The 20784-nt window shown below is 40.1% G+C and overlaps 1 long non-coding RNA gene across 1 annotated transcript; it reads left to right on the top strand.

The window, feature by feature from the left end:
* Nucleotides 1–2098: 2098 nt before the first annotated feature.
* Nucleotides 2099–20136, top strand: LOC103878625. The gene is made up of 4 exons (XR_004179328.1): nt 2099–2176; nt 5793–5946; nt 6714–6788; nt 19897–20136. It is a non-coding gene; the product is annotated as an uncharacterized LOC103878625 (long non-coding RNA).
* Nucleotides 20137–20784: the final 648 nt, after the last annotated feature.

The raw sequence follows: 20784 nt of genomic DNA on the forward strand, positions 1-20784 counted from the left end.
AATTCTGTGTCTTTGATTTCAGTCATTTCAGCTGAGTTAAGAACCACTGCCAAAGAACTAGTATGGTCATTTGAAGGTGAGAAGACATTGTGGCTTTTTGAGTTGCCAAAGTTCTTGAGCTAGTTCTTTCTCATTTGTGTGGGCTGATGTTCCTTTGATCTTTGAAGTTGCTTTCCTTTGCATGGGGTTTTTTGATTTTTTATTCTTTGATGCCTTGAGGGTTTGACTGTGGTACACCATGGGTCCAGTCAACTGTCTTTGTTTAAAATATTTCAGGGAGCCAAGGTTCAGTTCATCACTCCTGGTCTGCATGTGCTAACTCTGGGGGGCTAGTACTGGGTCCTAGCTTTGTTCTGTGGCCTCTCGAGGTTAGAAACTTGCTGCAATAAGGGGGGCTGAGGTGTTCCTGGCTCAGTGGCCACAACACTCTGCCAGTAGGGTGCTGGCCAAAGTGCTTTGTTGTGGCAGTGGCAGTGGGATCCGTGCTCGCATGTGTTTGCCAGCAGCCACAGTAGCACAGTAGGGTGCCTGCACATCAGCAGTGGTGGGGCACCAGTGGGGGTGGGATGGCAGCATCCGTGCATGCACTAGCGCTGGTGGTGATGACATGGTGGGATATGCATGCATCAGTGTGAACCGGGCACTAGTGGGGGTGGGGTGGTGGTGTCTGTATGCATGCTTGTGCCGATGGTGATGGGGCAGCAGCATGTCCACACGTGTGCTAGCGGGGGAGGGGAGGGGAGATCTGCCCACACTCATACTGACAAGGCTGTGAGCGTGGGCTGTGGGTGACTGTGTGCTGGCAAAGTGGTGGGAGGAGGCTGCAGTGGGGAGAGGCTGTAAAGTGGTTGATTGCACAACAGTGGAGACTGGCCTGCTGGAGCCAGAGTTAGGCATAGTGAGCTGATGAAGGAGTTATTATGATGGCTCTTGGAAGCACCCTGGTTTGGCATCTGAGGCTGTGCTGCAAGCAGATGCGGCAAGGCTGGAGCCCCAGGAGAGGCTGGTAAACAGGCACACACTCAGATCAAACTGGTCCCATGTCATGGGCAAGACCTCTCTTCTCTGTCCAGGTCTGGCAGCCACCAAAGGCCAAAGCCACCTAGAGGAGCTTTTTTCCAGCTTCAGTTCAGGGTCTGCATCTTTCCTCTGTCCACTCTCAATGCCTTCCCTCTGAAGGTCTGCTTGGAGTAGGGCAGTCTTCCCTGTGGTCTGGTGTCTCAGTGGGAGGTGCTCTTCCTGGCTGCATCTAGTCAGCCATCATGGCTTCTCTCTAAATTTGCAGTTAATGTCTGGGGAAAAAAAGGCTGCTAATCCATGAGGCATAATAGTCCAAGTGTACTGCTAATTTCACCAGGTGTGAAAATAAATTTAAAAGCTGTTGGACCCCCAAAGAATACTTTTAAGCCTTGATAGAGATGTGACTGTGATCTGAGTTATGCATGGTCACAACTTCTGTTCTCATATTATAATAATAGGTTAACTCATTTTCTTATCTTTCTTGATCTGTTCAATGACTAGAGAGAATTAAATGATGGCGGGGACAAAAGTTTCCTGCCTTCTTAATTAATGACGGTTGTTGTAGATTAATTCCCCCTTTATTGTCCTGATTTGCTCAGACAAGATGACAGAAAACCCATGATTATTGCAGCCTTTGCAAAAAAAGTGTTAAATGTATCCTTACTCATAAGAAACAGTGCATGTAAATAATCAAATTGCTGTAACTACGTGCCAACCCTATATGAATAATGCAATCCTGCTAAAAACTCCTCTGTCTCTGCCTATGTAAACGAAATCTTAACTTCCGTACTTCGGATGGCTAACTCTATTCCTTTGGAGTTGGGGTTTCTGGGTGAACCATCCTCACATTCTGTGTGTGAATGAACTCTCTTTAAACTAGGCTCTGACTCTTTTAATTATTTTAGGTTGGCATTTGATAACCTGCAGATGGGACCTGAAGCAAGCCTTCTGCAATCTTCACTGCTTTGCTGACACTTGGCGCTTTGGTATAGCACAAGTGGCTTTCGCTTCTTTGACTTCATTGGAGCCGGCGAGGGCCTCTGGCCTGGCTTCTCTCAGATTTTGAATCTCTCTGGTTTTGGCTGAGATGCAGACTCTGTTGAAGCGTCCTGATTCCACACTCAACAAAAGTGAAACTGAAGCGCTACTTTTAAAAGTAGGAGTTTCATTTATTATTTCCCTAGAGATTCTGTGGCTTTCAGATTTGTAATTTCACATTCCTTTCAGGATAAGATTTTGTTTCATTTGCAAAAATTTTCAGCCTTTTATCTTGTTCAAATTTGGTGAAGGAGAAAGTGTTTCTCTTTGAAAAGAGGAAGCAAATCTTTGTGGCTTAAAATAAATTTGTGGTTTTATATTGTCTAGGTTCTGAAGCATGGTTCAGTTAACATAGCTAAACTCTTCTTGAGTGACCACAATTTCCATTTCCACGGTCTTTGGTCACTTAACAAGAGAACTCAAATTATGGACAATCGTCCCTCCAAAATCAAGTCTTTCTCCTTAAGGAGAGATCCACCTTTAGAAACTCCAGCTGAACTCATGTATAAAACTTAGGGTACCGCTTCTTGTCATTATTTAGAAAATGGTTGCACATAACTTGTGAAAAACTAAAATTGCAATGGCCAAAGTGGGATGCTTCAGCTAATTTACTTGTGTGCTCAGTTAGTAAAAGCTGGTTCTAGGATAAAACAGAATATTTAGGAGAGTTATTTTCAATGGTATTTAAAGCATTCAAAAGAGATTTTAATGGAGTTATTTCTTTACAAAAGGAGAATAAAAAGTTATCTAGAACAACTTCCAAACTTAAAAAGACAGCTGAAATTTCTCCTCCTCCTCCCTCAGCTCCTCCTTCTCTTTATCCTTTATTACCTGGTCTACTTTACCTAGAACTACCTCCTCTTTCTCCTCCCACTGCTTCTACTGCTCTAGCTCCATCTCTGGAACAGCCAGTGTCTGGTAGGGATTAACCTGCCCTAGTTTATCAGTCATAGTCAAAGGCAGAACTTAAAGGTATAATTAAGGAATTTCCTGATCCTCACTAGGACCCTTGGAGTCCTAGTTTTCTGGTTTTGCCAGAAAATCGCAATTAAATATTTGAGCTTATGACCCTGGCCCTATTTTAAGATGAATAAAAGTTATTTTAAATGGAGAACACAAGATCTTATTAACAGACTGGAATCAACTTATCTGTAAATCCCACCTTACTACAAGGTCCCATTCCTTGAAGTAAACAAACAATTCAATCTGTAGGTGGAACAAATACTCCAAGAGACTTAGAATTATTTAATACCTACATTTCTTTCTCCTCACAAGAGGAAATGTATTTAGAATTAGATGATAAAACTGAGTTACTAGACATACTTTTGTCAAAATCTAATCCAATTGCAATCCGTATTGACATAGAAGACACTAAATTATTGAGTAGTAAAAAATTATACAATCTGCTAAAGGTAGTGCCTAATCAATCATGGTTAAAGTCTTCCAGTGATTTTGGAAAATTTATCTCACCTACCCCAATCAAAGTTCAATAGATTCATCAAAACCCCTTCCAAAACTTAAACAATACCCTCTAAGAACTGAAGCCCCAAAGGGTATAAAGCCTATAGTTTCAGATTATTTATTTATTTATTTTATTTTTTTGAAGCGGAGTCTCACTCTGTTGCCCAGGCTGGAGTGCAGTAGCACAATCTCAGCTCACTGCAAGCTCCGCCTCCTGGGTTCACGCCATTCTCCTGCCTCAGCCTCCCGAGTAGCTGGGACTACAGGCTCCCGCCACCACGCCTGGCTAATTTTTTGTACTTTTAGTAGAGACGGGTTTTCACCGTGTTAGCCAGGATGATCTCTATTGATCTCCATCTCCTGACCTCGTGATCCGCCCGCCTGGGCCTCCCAAAGTACTGGGATTACAGGCGTGAGCCACCGCGCCCGGCCTCAGATTATTTAAAAATAGGACTTGATTATTCCCTATAACAGCCAATGTAACACTCCAGTCCTTCCTGAAGGAAAGCAAATGGTAGAGGGTGGAGGTTTGTACGGAATCTGAGAGCAATTAAAAACATAGTCACTCTTTGACACCCAGTAGGTGTCAAACTTCCATCTGTTGTTGACTGACATCCCAACTGAAGCAGAGTTCTTTTCTTTTTACTTTGAGACAGGGTCTTACTCTGTTGCCCAGGCTGGAGTGCAATGTGATTACAGCTCACTGCAGCCTCAATCTCCTGGGATCAAGCAATTCTCCCACCTCAGCCTCCTGTATAGGTGGAACTACAGGTGCACACAACAACACTTGGCTACCTTTTGTATATTTTGTAGAGATGGGGTTTTCCCCCTTGTTACCCAGGCTGGTCTGGAACTCCTGGGCTCAAGCCATCCACCTGCCTCGGCTTCCCAAATTGCTGGGACTATAGGCATGAGCCACTGCACCCGGCTGAAGCTGAGTTCTTTACCGTAATAAACTTATGTAGTACATTCTTTAGGATTCCCACAGATAAAAAAGAATCCATTTCTCTCCACCTTCACTTGGGAAGGCAGACAATACATGTGAACAGTCATGCCTCAGGGATGAACTGAGAGCCCAGCTTACTTTTCACAAATATTAAAAGCAGATCTCCCAGATACTGACTTCTTGAAAATTCCTTTTAATAAAATACACAGGCAATTTACTCCTCTGCTCAGAGGATAAGCAAGTATTTCTTAAAAATGGGATTCACTTGTTACAACAATTAGCCTTAAAGGGACACAAAGCTTCTAAGGAAAAACACCAATCCTGTCAAAAACAAGTGAAGTGCTTAGGCCACCTAATATTTAAGGAAGAACTTTCTATTAGTCCATACAGACTGAAAGGAATTTTAGCTCTTCTGCCACGAAGAACCAAGAAACAGCTGCGAGAGTTTTGGGGGCTGGCAAGACATTTAAAAACTTGGATCCCAAACTTTTCTTTAAAAGCCTGCCCCTTGGCCGGGCGCAGTGGCTCAGGCATGAGGCCTGTAATCCCAGCCCTTTGGGAGGCCAAGGCAGGCGGATCACCTGAGGTCAGGAGTTCAAAACCAGCCTGGCCAACATGGTGAAACCCCGTCTCTACTAAAAATACAAAAAAAATCAGCTGGGTGTGGTGGCAGGCACCTGTAATCCCAGCTACTTGGGAGGCTGGAGCAGGAGAATCGCTTGAACCCGGGAGGCAGAGGTTGCCGTGAGCCAAGGTCGTGCCAGTGTGCTCAAGCCTGGACAAAAAGAGTAAGACTCCATCTAAATAAATAAATAGAGAAAAGCCTGGCCTTTACATGCTTCTTTTAAACAGGACATTCCAGACCCTCTTGATTGGACAGAAGAAAATCAAGTAATGTCAAATTAATGATCAAAAATGACTTTGCTAATGCCCAAGCTTTGGTACATCCAGATTTTAATCTTCTGTTTTCAGTATTTGTACATGAAAGTGATAGAAACCTTTTAAGGATCCTAACTAAAAAACATGGAGCCCAAAAGAGACCTGTGGGGTATTATAGCCAACAGTTAGACTCTGTAATAAGAGGATTTCCATCTTGCATGAGAGCCCCTGCTTTGTTAGTTGAAGCAACTGACGAAATTCTCATGGTGACAGCCCTTAGTGGTTTTGTTCCTCATTCTGTGAAAGCATTTGCTAAATTCGCGTCATACTCAACATTATTCAGTTAGTAGACTAGTTTCATATGAAGTTTTACTTCTTTCAGCTTCTCATATCAACATCTCTAGATGTAATAACCTAAATCCTACAACTCTTCTGTCTCCATTTCCAGAGAAAACACTGCACTATTGCATAACCCTAAGTGATGACTGATCAACTTCTTTCTCCCACGACGGACCTCTAAGAGACCCCCCTTACTACTGCTGATGGTGTTTGGTTTACAGATAGATCTTGCCTAAAGGATAAATCTGGGACTTACTGATCAGGTTATACAATAGTATCGTTAACTGGGAAAGAAAGAAAGAAAGAAAGGGAAGGGAAGAAGGGAAGAAACAAAAGGAAGGAAGGGAGGGAGGGGGAAGGGGGAGGGGAGGGAGGGGGAAGGGGAGGGAGGGGAAGGGGAGGGAGGGGGAAGGGGAGGGGAGGCAGGAGGAGAAGTGGGAGGGACAGACGAGAGGGAGGGAGGGAAGGAGGGAGGAGGAGAGGGGGAGGAGGGGAGGGAGGAGAGGAAGAGGGGAAGAGGAGGAGGAGGAGGAAGAGGGGAGGGAGTTTTAACCTTCTAGGCACCACCTGAGCTCAACAAGCAGAATTAATTACATTAGTCAGGACTTGTCAATTGGCAAGAGGAATAACTGCTAATATTCATATGGAGAGTAGATATGCTTTTAGAGTAGCTCATGATTTTGAAACACTATGGAAACACAGGATTTTTAACTTCTTCTGGTCAGTCCTTAAAAAGTGGACACCTCATTTCATAATTGTTGAAAGCTATATGATTACCATAGTCACTGGCTATGACTAAAATTCCAGGCCATTTCAAATCAGATATCCCAGAAAGCAAAGAAAATTAGCTAGCTGATAAGGTAGCAAAAAGTGTGGCACTAAACAAAAGCATTCTATATTAACTCTTAAAGAAACACCTGAATTTGATATAAAATGAGCTCAAAATCAGAATACAAAGTCACACTTTGTGCTTGAATAAACTCCCTTTAAATTAGATTCTGATTCTTTTGATTATTTTGGGTTGATGCAGGTGAAGGCAAATAGATGTTGCGATTCAGGGCAGAGGAATTTACTGGAGAAGGTGGAAACGTGAGTCAACCATGAGGTAATTGGTGTCAGGGAGTATCGAAATGAGGATGGTTTTAGGGTTAGAAACTAAAGGGAATCCAGGTTTCATTAGTTTATTTATGGCTTGCAGGTATTGGACTAATTAATATTCTTCCCATTAAGCTTTTGAATAGGCTTTATTTATTTATTTATTTATCTATTTGAGATGGAGTTTCGCTCTGTCACCCAGGCTGGAATGCAGTAGCGTGATCTTGGCTCACGCAACCTCCACCTCCTGGGTTCAAGTGATTCTCCTGCCTCAGCCTCCCGAGTAGCTGGGAGTACAGACGTGCACCACCACGCCCAGCTCATTTTTGTATTTTTAGTAAAGATGGGGTTTCACCATGTTGGACAGGCTGGTCTCGATCTCTTGACCTCATGATCTGCCCACCTTGGCCTCCCAAAGTGCTGGAATTACAGGTGTGAGCCACCACGCCCGGCCAATAGGCTTTATTTTTTAGAACAGCATTTGATTTACAGAAAAATTGAGTATATAGTACAGAGAATTCCCACATGTCCCTGTTCCTCTTTACACATAGTTTACCCTATTATTAGCATCTTGCTTTAGTGTTATTACAGCTCACATACTTTACATTGTTAAATATAGTCTATTTAAAGACTATAGTTTATATTAGTTCACTCTCAGTATTGTATGGTTCTAAGGGTTTTGACAAACTTATAATGATTTCTCCATTACACGTTCATGCAAAATAGTTTTACTTCCTAAACACCCTCTGTGTTCTACCTATTCATTCCTCTCCAGCTCTCTCCAACCCTCTGCCAACTGCTGCTCTTTTTACTGTCTCTATAGTTTTGTCTTGTCTAGAATGCCATCTAGTGTGAAGTTCCTCCATGTCTTATTTTCTTAAACTCAGTGGCAGGAAGCTCCATGGCTTTTAATTGTGTGATAGCTCATTTTAAAAATTGCTGATCCATCAAATGGCTGTACCACAGTTTATTCACTCACCTATTGAAGGACATCTTGGTCGCTTCCAGTTGTTGACAATTTTGAATAAAACCGCTATAAACATTTATGTGCAGGTTTTTGTGCTGAAATAAGTAGTTAAATATCTAGGAGTACAACTGCTGGATCAGATGGTAAAGCTGTATATTTAGTGTGTAGGAAACTTCCCAAGTTTTCCAAAGCAGCTCTGCCATTGTACATTCCTACCAGCAATAAATGAAAGTTCCTGTTGCTCTTCATCCTTGTCAGCATTTGGCATTGTCAGTGATATCTCGTTGTAGTTTATTTATTTAATCTTTGGTGTTTGAGACAGGGTCTTGCTCTGTTGCTCAGGCTGGAGTGTAGTGGCACAATCATGGCTCACTGCAGCTTCCACCTCGTGAGCTCAAGCAATCCTCCTGCCTCAACCTCCAGAGTAGCTGGGCCTACAGGCACATGCCAACATACATGGATAATTTTTAAATTTGTTTTGTAGAGATTGGGTCTTGTTGCCCAGGCTTGTCTTGAACTCCTGGTCTCAAGTAATCCTCCCACCTCAGCCTCCCACAGTGTTGTGATTACAGGCATGAGCCACTGCACTTGGCCTCACTGTAGTTTTCGTTTGCAATTTCCTGGTGGCATATGACTTGAGCATCTTTTCCCATACTCATTTGCCATATGTCTACCTTCTTTCATGAGATATCTGTTCAGATCTTTTGCGCATTTTTAAGTTTTTATTCTTAATTGTGACAAAATATACATAAAATGTACCATCCTAATCATTTTTAAGTGTACAGCTCAGTAGTGTTAAGTACATTCACATCGTTGGCAGTCATTCTCCAGAACTCTTCATCTTGCAAAACCAAAACTATACCCATTAAACAGCTCCCTATTCTGCACCTTGCCCTCCTCCCCCTAGTTCCCAGCAACCACTATTTGTTATGGGAAAGAGCCAGAACAGTATAGAAGCAAGTTCCCCCATACTGGGAAGGAGCCAAGACACCAAAGAATGATTTAGAGAAGTTCAGTTTGAGGAGTAGATGAGTTTACTGGGACTTACCTACAGGTACTCCTGGGCAGCAGCAGGGAGCAGGACAACTCTGGAGGTCTGCTCTGCCACCTGTCTGCTTTTCATTTATCTATTTATTTTTACTTTCAAATAATTTTGTATTTTTGTGGGTGCATAGTAGATGTATACCTACTCATATACCTCATAGCAGGTGTACGGAGTATATGAGATGTTTTGATACCAGCATGCAATGCATCATGGAAAATGAGGTATTCATCCCCTCAAGCATTTATTCTTTGTGTTATAAACCATCCAATTATGCTCTTCGTTATTTTAAATTTATTTAAATATACATTAATGTGTAATTATTATTGACTATAGTCACCTTTCTAAGCTGCTTTTAGGCTAATTTTCTGGCTCTTCGCCTACTGTGTGTGTGCGATGGGACTGTTTTCCTTGGTGTGCTCTCAGATACACTCTGGGATGTTTCGATTCTCAGGAACACCTGCTCCTTGAGTGGGCCATTGACTCATTGCCTAGCTTTCAGCGTTCAGGCAGCAGACATAGCCTTAAGTAATCTGGTGGGTGACTCATCACACTACACTCAGCCATTTCATTTTCTTTAGCAGTGTCTAACCTTAGGTGTTGTACAAGGAAAACAAAGGCATTACAGGAACTGCAAATAGGGATGAGGAACCTTTTGTCAAGGAATCCTTGAATAGTAAACAGATCTGAGACTTTCACTTGCTTCAGATTCTGAAGGAAATTGGGGTAGTTCATGGAGGGGGAATGCTGGGGTCTATTTCTACTTTAAGGGCCCTATTTCCCCAATATATCTGTTGATCCTATAACCAAAGAAACTGATGGATGTGAGTGAGCATGTTCTGAGTGAGGGATGCCAAGGGCTTGGTGAATTATGAGGGGAGCAAGGAAACTGGGGTGATCTGTCAGAGCTTTTGGAGGATAAAGGCCAGTGGGAAGGAGTTCCAGGACTTCAGGAATTAGTACTTTGGATAAACAAAAATATTAACATTCCAAATAGAAAGTAAATCCTGCTAATAGGTTAACAGGGATTGTGAAATTTAACAAAAAACTGTGTTGGGCATGATGGAATCCAAGAGACACCAAAAGGGGCTTAGAAAGAGGCAAATCATCCACTCCCACTACTGAGGCATTATGGCAAGGAATTGTGAGGGTTAAAGATAGAGTAGGTGGTTCTAGTATCTATTAGAAAGGTCATAGGGTGCCCATTGACTGGGATTATTATTTCATCCCATGTGTTCAAGGGTATGTGGGGGCACAAAAGAGCAGATTACTCAAAGGGGAGTCATTGGGATGCTGACATTTTTCTTTTTGGACCTTGAGATATAAATCTGCAGGTGCTCCAGGCTACTCTAAGTTGTAGGGACGTCAACGTGACTTCAAGGCCTTGGGGTGATTTCCCATGAGTTGTTTCAGTTGAAGATCCATGAGTTTGCATGGATCAGTTGTTCAGATTACTTAGATGCCTGTACATCTTTTTGGTTTGTGCTAAAACATGGATCTTAGAGGGGCATTTTGGCAGCGGTACCTTTGATCAGTTACTTAAGTGGAATTTCATTCTCTCTTGACTTCTTTCACAAGGATGTATGAAAGCATGAAACTCAAAGAGAGAAAGGGAAAGTGTGTCAAAAGCAGATCACCCCTCTGCTTTACTCTTATCTTCTAGGTCCACAAATAGGTGTAACTTGAATTAGAACAGGTGGAGAGGAGCATATAATTAATACGACGTAATTAGTATGAATAAACTCTCTCAGTTTAGTATAGAGCTCATTAACAAAACTGGTAAAGCAGATGCCATCTAGAGTTAAACCTGGGTAATCCTTCCAGTTATTTTCTAAGTGGTATTTATAGACAGAGACTAATTCATCTCTTTGTTGGTACTCTTAAGTCTTTGATGAGTCGATTTTAGTTGTGAAGGCTGTGGAAATACAATCTGAAAGCTTTTCTCTGATTTCTCCATCTGTGATAGGCCCCAGGTGTTTTGAGATTTAACTGTAGGTCTTCATTAATTTTGGTCTTCTCACACCCTAAGGAGGCATCTCTGGGTCCTATAAAGAAGTTAGAATAATTAGTAAAGATCTTGAAGCTCTAGAGAAGATGCCCCTAAGACTAACTTGTGTAGAAAATTTCTCCCTTCATGGCTGGGCGTGGTGGCTCACGCTTGTAATCCCAGCACTTTGGGAGGCCAAGGTGGGTGGATCACTTGAGGTCAGGAGTTTGAGACTAGCCTGGCCAACCTGGTGAAACCCTGTCTCTATTAAAAATACAAAAATTAGCCTGGCGTGGTGGTGTGCGCCTGAAATCCCAGCTACTTGGGAGTTTGAGGCACGAGAATTGCTTGAACCCGGGAGGCAGAGGTTGCAGTGAGCCAAGATCATGCCACTGCACTCCAGCCTGGGCAACAGAGCAAGACTCCGTCTCCCAAAAAAAAAAAAAAAAAAAAAAGAGTATCCCTTCATTATATGTAGTTTCATTTTCAAAACTACAGTTTCAAGAGGCCACAACATGACAACCATTATAATTGATGATCTCGAGGTGGTCCATTTTGTGCACTGGTCTTCTTCAGCTTTAGTTACAAGCTCAGCTTCCTCTCTAAGTCTTGAGGTATCCTTGTATGTCATGATGATATCTATCATTTGTTGAATGCTTATTAAATTTTATAGACTGTGTTAAGAGCAAGTTTTCACAGTAACCTTTTTAATCGTTGAGTATCTCTATGATGTAGGTATCAGTATTTTGATTTTATCGATGAGAACATAGAGGCTGAGGCTGTATCCTCAGTAATGTGTCATGGGTCACACAGCAAGTTAGGGGCATGGCTAGAATGTGACTGAAGTGTGTTCCCCTCAAAACCCTATGGCCTTAAGTACTACACCAGTCTTCCTCTATTATCCCACGCTCTGAAGTGCTTCCCATGAGGTAGTCTCAAACTCTTAAGTCCAACTCAAAGAAAATGACCTTATCTGAAGATAGTTTAATACTGTTTTGATTTAGAGGATTTTCCTACTGCCTAAAAGGCTTTGCAGTGGTGAGAATGGGATGGGAATTCCCAAAGTCACCTGGACAAGTTTAATATTAATTTTTGTGGGTACATAGTGGATATATATACTTATGAGTTACATGAGCTATTTCAATAAAGCATGCAATGCATAATAATCACATCAGAATGGAGTATCCATCTTTGCTAAAGGATAAAGCATTTATCCTTCGTGTTACAAAAATTCATAGTGGCGGGCGCCTGTAGTCCCAGCTACTCGGGAGGCTGAGGCAGGAGAACGGCATGAACCCAGGAGGCAGAGCTTGCAGTGAGCCGAGATTGTGCCACTGCACTCCAGCCTGGGTGACAGAACGAGACTCTGTCTCAAAAAAATAAAAATAAAAATAAAAAAATCCAGTTATACTCTTGTAGTTATTTTAAAATGTGTAATTAAATTATTTTTTACTATAGTCACCCTGTTGTGCTAGCAAATAAGTCTTACTCATTCTTTCTAATTTTTTGTAACCATTGACCATCTCCATTCCCCACGCCCTACCCACTCCCCCACCGCATTACGCTTCCCAGCCTCTGGTAAGTATCCTTCTACTCTCTGTGTTTATGACTTCAATTGTTTTCATTGTTAGCTCCCACAAATAAGTGAGAGCATTTAAAATTTGTCTTTCTGTGCCTGGCTCATTTCACTTAACATAATGACCTCCAGTTCCATCCATTGCAAATGACAGAATCTTATTTTTTTGTGGCTGAATAGTACTCCATTGTGTATATGTACTATATTTTCTTTATTGATTCAGCTGTTGATGGACATTTAGATTGCTTCGAAGTCTTGACTATTGTGAACAGCGCTGCAAGAAACATGAGAGTGCAGCTATATCTTTGATATTCTGATTTCCTTTCTTTTGGGTATATACGTAGCAGTGGGATTGCTGAATCATATGGCAGCTCTATTGTTAGTGTTCTGATGAACCTCCATGGTGGTTGTATTAATTTACAGTCCCACCAACAGTGTACAAGCGTTCCCTTTTCTCCACATCCTCACCAGCATTTGTTATTGCCTGTCTTTTGGATATAAGCCATTTTTAACTGGGGTAAGATGGTATCTCATTGTAGTTTTGATTTGCATTTCTCTGATGATCAGTGATGTCAAACAGGATGTCTTCTTTTGAGAAATGTCTATTCAGATCTTTTGTCTGTTTTAATCAGATTATTATTTTCCTATAGAGTTGTTTATATATTCCGGTTATGAAACCCTTGTCAAATGGGTAGTTTGCAAATATTTTCACCCATTATGTGGATTGTCTCTTCACTTTGTTGATGGTATCCTTTGCTGTGCAAAAGTTTTTTTGTTTTGGTTTTTTTTTTTTTTGAGATGGAGTCTCGCTCTGTCGCCCAGGCTGGAGTGCAGTGGCCGGATCTCAGCTCACTGCAAGCTCCGCCTCCCGGGTTTACACCATTCTCCTGCCTCAGCCTCCCGAGTAGCTGAAAAGTTTCTTTTTTAACTTGATGTGATCTCATTTGTTGATATTTGCTTTGGTTGCCTGTGCTTGTGGGGTATTAATCAAGAAATTTTTGCCCAGACCAATATCCTGGAGATTTTCCCCAATATCTTCTTATAGTAGTATCATAGTTTGAGAACATAGATTTAAACCTTTAGACTTAAGTCTTTAATCCATTTGATTTGATTTTTGTATGTGGCAAGAGATAGGGGTGTAGTTTCATTCTTTGGCATATGGATATCCAGTTTTCCCCGCACCATTTATTGAAGAGACTGTCCTTTCCCTGATGTATGTTCTCGACATCTTTCTCAAAAATGAGTTCACTGTAGATGTATGGATTTATTTATTTAGTTCTCTATTCTGTTCCACTGTTCTACATGTCTGTTTTTATAACTGTACCATGCTGTTTTGGTTACTATAACTCTGTGGTATAATTTGACGTACAATAATGTGATTCCTCCAGTTTTGTTCTTTTTGCTCAGGATAGCTTTGGCTATTCTGGGTAGGGTGTGTGCGTGTGTGTGTGTGGTCCCATATAAACTTTAGGATTTTTTTTCTATTTCTGTGAAGAATGTCATTGATTTTTTTATAGGGATTGCATTGTATCTGTAGATTGCTTTGGGCAGTATGGATATTTAACAATATTGATTCTTCCAATCTATAAACATGGAATATCTTTCCATTTTTGTGTGTCCTCTTCAATTACTTGCATCAATGTTTTATAGTTTCTATTGTAGAGATATTTCACTTCTTTAGTTAATTCCTAGGTATTTTATTTGTAGCTGTTATAAATAGGATTACTTTCTTGATTTCTTTTTCAGATTGTTCACTGTTGGCATATAGAAATCCTACTGATTTTTGTGTGTTGATTCTGTATCCTACAATTTTACTAAATTTGTTTAGCAGTTTTAATAGTTCTTTGGTGGAGTCTTTAGGTTTTTCCAAATATAAGATTATACCATCTGCAAATAAGGATAGTTTGACTTCTTCCTTTCCAATTTGGATGCCCTTTATTTCTTTTCCTTGTCTGATTGCTCTAGCTAGGACTTCCAGTACTATGCTGAATAACAGTGATGAAAGTGGACATATTTGATCCTTGAGCATTCTTATTGAAAAAGAAAGAAAAAAATAAAAAAGAAAGTGGGCTTCCTTGTCTTGTTCCATATCTTAGAGGAAAGGCTTTCAGATTTTCCCCATTCAGTGTGATACTAGCCATGAGTCTGTTGTATATAGATTTTATTATATTGAGGTTTGTTCCTTCTGTATCTTGTTTATTGAGGGTTTATATCATGAAGAGGTGTTAAATTTTATCAATTGCTTTTTTAGCATCAATTGAAATAATCATATGTCTTTGGTCCTTCATTCTGTTATGATATATCACATTGATTGATTTGCATATGTTAAACCATCCTTGCATCCAGGGATAAATCTCACTTGGTCATGATGAATGATCTTTTTAATGTGTTGTTGAATTTGGTTTGCTAATACTTGTTGAGAATTTTTGCATCAATATTCATCAGTGATATTGGCCTGTAGTTTTCTTTTTTGGTGCGTCTTTTTCTGCTTTTGGTATCAGGGTAAATCTGGCCTCATAGAATGAGTTTGCAAGTATTCCCTCCTCCTATTTTTTTTTTTTTTTTGTAATAGTTTGGGTAGGATTGGTATTAGTTCTCTCTAAATGTTTGGTAGAATTCAGCAGTGAAGCCATTGGGTCCTGGGTTTTTCTTTGCTGGGAAAATTTTTATGTTTTTATTAATAGCTTTTATCTCGTAACTTGTTATTAGTCTGTTCAGGTTTTAGATTTCTTCCTGGTTCAATCTTGGTAGGTTGTACATATGTAGGAATTTATCCATTTCTTCTAGATTTTCCAATTTATTGGCATATAGTTGCTCATAATAGCCACTAATGATCCTTTGAATTTCTGTGGCATTGGTTCTAATGTCTCATTTTTCATATCTTATCTTACTTATTTGGCTCCTCTTTTTTTTCTTAGTCTGTCTAAAGGTTTGTCAATTTTGTTTATCTTTTCAAAGACCAACTTTTTGTTTCATTGATCTTTTGTGCTGTTTTCTTTATTTCAAAATCTTTAATTCTGGTCTGATTTTTATTATTTCTTTTCTTCTAATTTTGGGTTTGGTTTGCGCTTGCTTTTCTAGTTCTTTAAGATGCATTGTTAGGTTATTTGAGGGTTTTTTTTTTTCTTTTTTGATGTAGATGCCTATAGTTATAAACTTCCCTCTTAGTACTTCTTTTGTTATATCCCATAGGTTTTGGCATGTTGTGTTTCCATTATCATTTGTTTCAGAAAACTTTTCAATTTCCCCCTTAACCTCTTTATTGACCCACTGGTCATTCAGGAGCATATTGTTTAATTTCCATGTATTTGTATAGTTTCTAAAATTTCTCCTTTTATTGATTTCTACTTTTATTTCATTGTAGTCAGAGAAGATGCTTGATATTATTTCAGTTTTTTGAATGTTTTCAGACTTGCTTTGTGACCTAACGTATGATCTATCCTTGAGAACAATTCGTGTGCTGAGAAAAATAATGTGTATTCTGCAACTGTTGGATGAAATGCTCTGTAAATATTTATGAGGTCCATTTGGTCTATAGTGCAGATTAAGTGTGATATTTCTTTATTGATTCTCTGTCTGGAAGATCTCTCCAGTGCCAAAAGTGGGGTGTTGGAGTCTCCAACTATTATTGGTCTGTCTCTTTAGCTCTGGTAATATTTCCTTTATATATCTGGGTATTCCAGTGTTGGATGCATATACATTTGTAATTGTTATCCTCTTGCTGAGTTGATCCCCTTATTATATAATGACCTTTGTCTCTTCTTATAGTTTTTGTCTTGAAATATATTTGATATAAGTATAGCTACTTCTGCTCCTTTTTAGTTTCCATTGGTATGGAATATCTTTTTGCATCCTTTTATTTTTAGTCTGTGTGTGTCTTCATAAATGAAGTGTGTTTCTTCTAAGTGATAGATGACTGGATCTTGTTTTATGTCTTTTGATTGGAGAGTTTAGTACATTTACATCCAATGTTATTACTGATAAACAAGTAATATTCCAGCCATTTTATTATTTGATTGTTTTGTGGTCTTCTCTTCATTTTTTCTTCTTCCTTTTAGTAAAGGTGATTTTATCTGGTGGTATGATTTAATTTATTGCCTTTTACTTTTGTGTCTGTTTGTTGTATGTTTGTGATTTGGGGTACAATGAGATTTTCAAACACTATTTTATAAGCCATTATCTTAAGCTGATAACAACTTAACAGTGCTTGCATAAACTAAGAAGCAAAAAGAAAACTAACAATAACTCTATGCCTTAACTTCGTCCCCCACATTTTAACTTTTTGTTGGTTCTATTTATATCTTAATGTACTGTGTATGCCTTGAAAATTTGTTTTAGTTATTATTTTCAATTGGTTCATCTTTTGGTCTATTTAGTATAAGAGTAGTTTACAAGGCTGGGCATGGTGGCTCACGCCTGTAATCCCAGCACTTTGGGAAGCCGAGGTGGGTGGATGATGAGGTCAAGAGATCGAGACTATCCTGGCCAACATGGTGAAACCCTGTCTCTACTAAAAATACAAAAATTAGCTGGGCGTGGTGGTGCACACCTGTAGTCCCAGCTACTCAGGAGGCTGAGGCAGGAGAATCGCTTGAACCCAGGGGGGGAAAAAAAAAGACTAGTTTACAAATCACGGTTACAGTGTTTTAATATTCTGTGTTTTTCTGTGTACTTACTATTACCAATGAGTTTTGGACCTTCAGATAATTTCTTATTGCTCATTAATGTCCTTTTCTTTCAAATTGAAGAACTAGATCTCATTAACATTTCTTGTAGAACAGGTCTTGTGTTGATGAAATCATTCAGCTTTTTAAAATTATTATTATACTTTAAGTTCTAGGGTACATGTGCATAACGTGCAGGTTTGTTACATATGTATACTTGTGCCATGTTGGCATGCTGCACCCATCAACTCGTCATTTACATCAGTTATAACTCCCAATGCAATCCCTTCCCCCTCCCCCCTTCCCATGATAGGCCCTGGTGTGTGACGTTCCCCTTCCCGAGTCCAAGTGATCTCATTGTTCAGTTCCCACCTATGAGTGAGAACATGCGGTGTTTGGTTTTACTATGCAGCCATTAAAAAGGATGAGTTTGTGTCCTTTGTTGGGACATGGATGCAGCTGGAAACCATCATTCTCAGCAAACTATCGCAAGAACAGAAAATCATTCAGCTTTTGTCTGTCTAGGGAAGTCTTTATTTCTTCATCACATTTGAAGGGTATTTTCACGGTATATATTATTCTAGAGTAAATGTTTTCTTTTCCTTCAGCACTTTAAATATGTCACGCCACTCTCTCCTGGCCTGTAAGGTTTCCACTGAAAAGTCTGCTGTGAGACCTATTGGAGCTCCATTGTATGTTGTTTGTTTCTTTTCTCCTGCTGCTGTTGGAATCCTTTCTTTATGCTTGACTCTTGGTAGTTTGATTATTAAAAGCCTTGAGGCAGTTTTCTTTGGGTTAAATCTGCTTAGTGTTCTATAACCTTCTTGTATTAGGATTTTGATATCTTTCTCTAGGTTTGGGAAGTTTACTGTTATTATCCCTTTAAACTTTTTACTCCTATCTCTTTCTCTACCTCCTCTTTAAGGCCAAAAACTCTTAGATTTGCCCCTTTGGGGCTATTTTCTAGATCTCATAGATGTGCTTCATTCTTTTTATTATTTTTTCTTTTGTCTCTTCTGATTGTGTATTTTCATTTTTTATTTATTTAATTTTATTTTTTATTCGACTATTTTCAAATAGTCTGTCTTCAAGCTAATTCTTCTGCTTAGTCTATTCTTCTGTTAAGAGACTCTGATGCATTCTTCAGTATATCAGAGACATTTTTCACCTTCAGAATTTCTGCTTGATTCTTTTGAATTATTTCAATCTCTTTGTTAAATGTATGATAGGATTCTGAATTCCTTCTTTGTGTTATCTTGAATTTGAGTTTCCTCAACACAGCTACTTTGTCTCTTTAAATCTATTTTCTATCTTTATGCACTCTTCTTTCTTCCCTGGAAGGATAATAGTATGGGCTTTCATACCCTCCGGCTCATTACCTCTCTCTGTCCTCTTTCCTTTGGGCCCAGGGATGGCGCCAGCTACACTGCTGCCAGCCGCAGGCTCCTGCACTATCTATCCCTTTTTGGTTCTGTCACACTCTATCCACCATAAGTTGTTCCTTTGTAAATAAACCTTCCTCTAATTATTCTAATTTAATTGTGCCAACTGTTTTATATTGAGTCCTTGACTGATACAGGAAAACTGGTAGAATATGAATCTCCTAGTCCATCACTGAAGAGTAGAGTACTGAAATAAAGTTTTTATGGAAGAGTTCTGAGATCTTAGCAGTATACAGCGTTGCACTTCCAGTCTTCTTCCTCCATTACAGAGAAGAGGGGGCTGTTTGGCATATATTTTCTGAATTTGGGAGCATATTTTAATATAGCAACTCATGTCTGCTACTGTTTGAATGAAGAAATTTCACTGAGCATTTTTTAATGAGACACTGGTCAGGAGTGCCAAGCCTGAAATAATCATAATGTATTGTGCCTTAGAAGAAGATAGAGGCCATTTTCAACTCATTTTACTTCTCTACAGCCCTTAAAGGGTAAACAAGAGGGTGTCAGGGATTCCTGCGGCCCCACATGGAGGGTCGTGGAGACTAGCAGAAGGGCAGAAACCATCAGACTGCAGTTGTTCCAGGCTAAACAAGGGAACATCCAACCTGAAAAATGACGTTGGGATAGTGTCCTGAGGAAACACGGATTCCATTCTAGAAGGAGTTCTTTTGGTAGCAAAGATAGGCATGAAGCTGAACATTGCTCCAAGAAAACCAAACATTGCTTATAAGAACCATCATGTTCACCCAGGTAGCCAGTAGCAGATGGCAGAGATACCTTTGACCACTTACTTAAGTGGTTTCTTCATTCTCTTTGCTTCCTTCATAGGGGATGTATGAGAATACGAAACTCAGAGAGAAAAAAAAGGGAAAGTCCATTAAATAAAGATAATCCCTCTCCTTTACTGTAAGCCTCTAGGTTCAAAAACAGGTTTAGCTTGAGTTAGGACAGGTGGAGAGGAACACAGTTTAGGAAAGGAGGCTGGAGGCAAGGAGATGAGCCTAGAATGGACTTTAAGATGGAAGTTATAAAAGAAGCAATCTTGAATATTGAAACAAGATTATACTATTAAATAAGAATGATTGGAAAAATGTGGACTCGGCCAAGAAACTGTTAGCAAACCACTAAGGAGAAAGGAACAGTTACTAGAAAAGGAACACAGGTGCATGTTTATATTTCAACTCTTGAGACTCATTGCTACTCGGTTTCATAATTTCTTTCTATGCATCTGTAACTTGAATTCACTTCTGACAGGATATTTTTGTCTTATAGGTAGTTAATTGTTCTAGAAACCTACTTCAAGCTAACTTAAGCAACAAAGGGGGATTTATTGGAAAGCCGCTTGGGTATCTCACAGAACCCAAGGAAGATAATTGAACTGGATTTCCACAGGACCTGGAAAATCCTCAGAAACTCAAGTGCTCTTTCTTCTCTTTCCAGTCATGACCTTCAGGAAGGGGAGCACGGCTCATGGGCTGAGTGGATAAACCACAAAATGGGTAATATACTGTCAGTGAGTTTTCAGTGACAAATGAAGTCTAAGCTGTGATTGCACTGGTTGGTGACTGAAACTTAAAATGGGACTTAGAGGTTAAGTGGAGGGAATATGTTGCCAAAATGTTAGAAGGATCTTCTTCAAAGAGAAGTTGAGGCTCTAGAGGATAATGGTAGGGCACAGAGTGGAGGTGAAGCTTGTCAGGGGTGGGGGTCAGTGGGGAGGATAGGAGAGTGTTCCTAATTATGAGGAGGAAGGATAGAGGGTTTTATTGGTGAATGACGTAAGTGTCATGACCAGTCGCGTTCTCAGGATTCTTGAGTATTGGGAGATGTGGCTGCAGTGGACAGGGCAGTGTCAGAGACACTAGATTTTATGATCGAAGCTTTTAAATTACCTACCCATAACCAACTTATCAGGAGACTGACACTGTCCATCTCCTCCAAAAAATAAAACTGACATGTCTACAGCATGCCAAATTCATAGAGCCAGTAGGCTAATTTCTGACATGCCTGGTACTTTGATATCCACCAGTTGAGCTTTCTGTTTGTCAAGAATAGTTGTGTAAACTTCCAAAACTGTTTATGGATGGGCACGGTGGCTCACGCCTGTAATCCCAGCACTTTGGGAGGCCACTGTGGGTGGATCGTTTGAGGGCAGGAGTTTGAGACCAGACTGGCCAACATGGTGAAACCCTGTCTCTACTAAAAAACAAAAAAAAATTAGCCAGGCATGATGGCAGGCACCTGTCATCCCAGCTACTAGGGAGGCTGAGGCAGGAGAATTACTTGAACCCGGGAGGCGGAGGTTGCAGTGAGCCAAGATCATGCCAC

This window comes from Papio anubis, chromosome 17 (assembly GCF_008728515.1).
Source record: "Papio anubis isolate 15944 chromosome 17, Panubis1.0, whole genome shotgun sequence".
NCBI lineage: Eukaryota > Metazoa > Chordata > Mammalia > Primates > Cercopithecidae > Papio > Papio anubis.